The sequence below is a fragment of the Haliotis cracherodii genome, unplaced genomic scaffold (assembly GCF_022045235.1).
Source record: "Haliotis cracherodii isolate W230 unplaced genomic scaffold, xgHalCrac1.p SCAF_7, whole genome shotgun sequence".
Taxonomy (NCBI): domain Eukaryota; kingdom Metazoa; phylum Mollusca; class Gastropoda; order Lepetellida; family Haliotidae; genus Haliotis; species Haliotis cracherodii.
Window position 1 is genome coordinate 4,417,649 of NW_027266330.1, and position 5,614 is coordinate 4,423,262.

The following is a 5,614-nucleotide window of genomic DNA, read 5'->3' on the forward strand; positions in this document are numbered from 1 at the left end:
TCATCGTCACCAAGCTTATCTATTTTCACATATACATCAACATCAACATCAAGTTTATCAATCAGACATGAGAAGACATGATTTCTGTCACAGTGAAAAATAGAGATAGATACATTACATAATAGAACATGCATTTGTAAACATGTTAGAAATCAGTGGTTGATCGCATGAGAATGATGATGCGAAAACATTATGGCCTAGTAATAATAATAATAATAATAATAATAATAATAATAATAATAATAATAATAATAACCTGCTTCTCATTCGTCATGTCTCCGATCTGTTCATAGGTTCCTCCATTTAGAAACGATAGGAAATCAGTTGCTGGTTTAGTCGTCCGGTTTCTATTGATCAAGCTCCGGAAATATCACTATTCAACAATGCAAATATGTTTTCTATAATTTAACATTTTTTAAATCTGATCTATCAATTTCCAAAAACATGTTCTTTACTCTTTTCTTGAAGTCTCCACCAGGGATACACTCATAAGGTTTCGTCTTTCTTTTCTATCGTTACTTCCCGACAAATGTCATCGCTGTACGTGGACGCCAGAAATAATAAGTATCCATTATCTGCCGAAACAGTTACAATTGGGGGTAAAAGTCAACATAATGAAGACAATTAAGGATCACTGAAAATCAGTGATGACACAAGGTGTTCGCAAAAAAGGGCAGCCACTCACACATATGCGCATAAAAAATAAGAGTTTGTTTGTTCTTCAACGCACGTCCCTAATTACTGTCAATCATCACATTAATCGTGTTGATATTCCTCCCTCTGGCGTTTGAAAATGTCCCAGTTGTCGATAGGGATGATTGCTGACGCGACTTCAGGAATGTATGTTACGTGTAGTGAAGACCCGTGGAATGTATCGAAATGACACCAGTAATGGACCAGAGTCTTTCATAATTCTTCCGCGTTTGCCTCCTGTCATCGTTTATTTGTAGTTAATAGGCATCAGGCTTGGGACAAATGGCAGCTCTCGCAAACTTCATTCTACTCCTCATACATCATTTCCTTTGTTTGCTAACTCAGATTTCAATTTAAGTTAACAATACCATCACACACACGCCATGTCTCAATTTCACACAACACTGTCGTAACCCGGCCCAGACCTAGGCCGGATATAGACCCAACACAAACCCGACTATGTACAACACTGGATACCTGCGTCCGAGCAAAACATGACCTAAAGTCATGTACGAAATAAAGAGAGCTCAGCATGAATGAGTGAAATATGTGAGTAGGGTTTCAACGCCGCCTTGAACAGTATTCCATTTACATCACGGCGTGTCAGCTTAATGTGGGAGGAATGACCCAAGTGATGCAGGTATCAGACGTTTACCACTTCGGTGAAACCCACGAGTAGGGATATGTTGCTGACAAACCTAGAAACATAATCAGGGCGAACCGGGATTCGTAGGTTTCTGGCGTGCCAAAAAACACACACATCTGCCCAGCAAATTGCTGCAACTTAGATAGTACAGCATGAAATGACATGTTTGGAAAAAACGATAATCGTTGAGTATACTTTTAACAGGTATAATCGATTACACCTGTCCCAGTTTTACTTTATGGGTTCCTTAGCTCTATAAGTACCGTCACGTCAATATTTCCAATACACGTCGTGATATTTCACCAGACGGTGAGTAGACTATAGTAGGTGTATAAAAAAACATTCACGTCGCATGCATGTAAAATGTTTGTTTTTTCACTTTCTGAGCTAAATCAGTGCCTCACAATATATATAAACATTTTGAGATACAGTTTGGTTTTCATACGAGGGGAGTAAAATAATCGTGAACGCAAACGCTCAAGACAGCCTTCGACTTCGACATTCACGGAATCCTTCATTTGAACGAGGCAAGAACATTGGCACAGAACAATAACGTGTTTTGGAAACGCTCTTTGACATTTCCATTACGGGTATTACGGGATGGTAAATATCCTGTATGAGGGATAAACATTGTATTTGGCGAGTCGTGGCGGTAATGTTCATCATTAAATAAATATTTTCACCTATCACAAACGGTATCTTACGTTTTCCTGAAATGTGCATATGAAGATAATATTAATCTCCAGCCGGTCAGGTACTAGAGTTAAAATAGTAAAATTGAAACTTGTCTTTAAGACAGTGACGTAAAGTCTACCAATAGGCAAAAAGACAATTGCCTACAAATAAAGTTTTAACTATCGCGGCATTCCAGCTGGAGTAATTGCCTTTAACTAGACAAGATTAGCTGCTCCAGTCTACAGAATGTCACGTTGGCCAAGAGTCTTCCCGGCCTCTCATAATGTTTTATAAGGGCTCAGTCACACATTCAAGATGTTTACTGTCGTCCTTGATAGGACCATTCCCGATTAAAATTTGTCAAAAGTCTGATCAAGATCCTGTGATTCGTGGCGAGAAATTCACAATTGTTCTGGAAGCGTCCCGATTCATCCGTTTCCTGCCGAATTCGTCCCCATTCTCCCGTTCTCAATCCGAATCTGATCCGATTTGTATCTTCCGCATGGTAAACAAACGACCGAATCTGTCCCACCAACGTCCCGATTCTTCCGAATACGATCCGACAGAGATCAGACAGTGACCAGACAGTGAACCGACAGAGACGGTTCGCATTCGGCAAGATCTGGACGCAATCTGGACTCAATCGACAAGAAACGGCAATAAACAATTCAAGCCCGTTCATCACGACACCGTCCCGATCCACAGGACACCGTCCAGACAACACAGGACACCGTCCAGACAACACAGGACAGGATTCCGATACAGCAGAATCTGCTACGACATTGTCACGATTGTAATTCCACGAGACAAAATCGTCTGAGTTTCCCGACTGTCGCGGGACGCATCCTACTGTCGGGAGTGCTTGGCCGATCTCTCTGGATCTTTCCCGAATCGTACGACTATGTTACGAACGTATACGACTGCGTTCAGACAATGATAGCACATTAGAGTTCATTGAGGATGATAATCCGACTTTTAAACTTTTCGTGTCTTAGCGCTGTCTGATCTCAAACGGGAGCCATAATCGGCACTGTGTGAACCTCGCCTCAGTGGGACATGACTTGTCTTCCAAATCTAACTGTTTTAAATCGTGAAAAAAATCAAGACACAGAGATATTTATCTGTAAATGACACCAATGGATACTGTTTTCATCCGTTGGCTTCATCCTGCCGAGAACCGCCCCATTATTATCATGATGATTATGTATTCCACGCACAGGATATTTACTATTCCAAAACACACTCGCGTAATAATCTCCATACATCACCCTGTGAAGATCCGCGTCAGAATTTGTCTTCAGCAACCCATGCTTGGTGTAAGAGGTCAGGCTTGCCGACTTGGTTGATGCATGATGCTTCGTATCCTTATGGATGGGTGTTCATGATGTCAATCACTGCTTGCACTGCAGTCTAGTCCGGACTCGATTATTAGAGACCAACGTCTTAAAGATATATTGCCGAGTGCAATAAAACAACAAACAATAAACAACAAACAAACAAACATGCCTCTATATATTTAGAGTTTAGTCCATGGTATTTTTCATATCATACCTCATATCAACCCTCGATCACCAAATCTGCCCTCTGGCCTTCGACCCCGGGCTGAAAGGGAGTCTCTAATAACCTTTTTTATAATAAACCATAATATTAAATTGCAAAATATATCTATGAGCTAGTAAATGAAAAACATTTTCACCTTGTTTGGAAGTCATTGTCACGGGAAAGCCAGCTGAGCAGACGAGCAGGCGACGCACGAAGGGACGTAACTCTAATTTCTTACCACCCGGGCTGATGTGATCGCCCATTCAAAATGCAATGACAAGCCATATCAGCCCGGCAGGGGTGTAATACGGGTCTGGATATTACACCCCCTGTGATATGACCGTCTCCATGTTGGCTCTATCGCGTATGCAATGTGGCATTTTGCATGTGTGATAGAGCCAACATGGTGACGGTCATATCACAGGGGGTGAACAGTATTATCCTTTTGTTGTCGATTTGCAATTAAGTTTATATGTAAAGCTTTTTATTTTGTTATATGCTGATGACACAGTATTGCTTGCTGAATCAGCATGTGAATTGCAAAGAGCACTTAATGCTTTTGAAGAGTATTGTGAATTACGAAAACTTAAGGTAAATATTTCAAAAACAAAAGTAATAGTCTTTTTCAAACGCTACAATACTAGAAAGTTTGAATGGTTAACAACATTGAGAGATATTTTGTATCAGGTTGGTTTGAATTGGATTTGGGACACCCAGTCCTTCCCCAGTTTAACTTGGTTAAAGGCAAATACTAAAGCCATCTTGTTAGATAACTTTTATCAAAAATGGAATGAATCTGCTACTTTATCTTCCAAGCGAAAATACTACACAATGTTCAAAGATAAGCCTCGCCTTGAGGAATATTTATTATCATTACCATACAACTTAGCGAAGTGGATAGTCAAATTTAGAACAGCTAATCACAGATTACCAATTGAAAAGGGGAGATGGTTCAATGTTAATAAAAATCCGAGATTCTGTACATTATGCAACAGTTATAATGGAGACGAATTCCACTTTCTTCTACAATGTCCATCGCTTCATGAATTAAGAAATTAATAGTTATTATTGTAAGTATCCCACTATTGAAAAATTTAAACAGCTTATGGTTTGCTCCTACAAACCTCTTGTTATAAAGCTGGCGAAATACTTAAAGGATGGTTTACAACTTTTTAAATAAGAATTCAATTGTTGTATATACTATGTTTGTAATTACTTCATGCTTATGCACACTGATACACGTCTGTAAATATAAATATGTATATTGTATGCTCTATATCACAATACGTGATTCATGAGTAATAAACTGCTGTTCTGTTCTGTTCTGTTCTGTTCTGTTCTGTTCTGTTCTGTTACTGTCATTACTTACTCATGTTATCCCACTCATGTATGCAATTGTTGTTACTGTTAATCCTCTAGTGTTAATCCTCTAGTGTTAATCCTCTACTGTTAATCCTCTACTGTTAATCCTCTACTGTTAATCTACTGTTAATCCTCCACCAATCTATCACAGCATGATGGACAGAGAACACATAGGTGGAAGCCTGTAGGACATGAAGCCATTTAAACAGGATAACTGATAAGTCCCTCCTTCATTCAGTCTTGCTTGACAACGGTATAAGGATCTATACCGAAACGTCGCTTTGTACAGCATTAAAGAAGTTGTTATCCATAAAACTGTGTCTACCTTGTCATCCGTCAACTTCTAAGTAATGCCTATCAAACAATTTATACTGTCGTATAATAATCAATACACTACAGTCACCACTCAGAAATCTACACTCAGTCAACTAGAAATCGACTTTAACTGTATTCATTCTGAAAATAACTATACTTTTTTATCAATCTAGCCTTGCCAAGGGGAGAAATAAACACAGTGATAATTGAGTTAGATGTTAAGATAAACTTTAGGAGGCGAGAAGCGAGAACGGCGAGATGCGAGAACTGCTACGAGACGCTGCAGCAACTAGTCTCTCCAGCCTGAACTACCTAAGAATAGCCTCGCTCTCATCACCATGACAATAACATTCCTAGTCTTCACCTGATGAAGCGACCGAC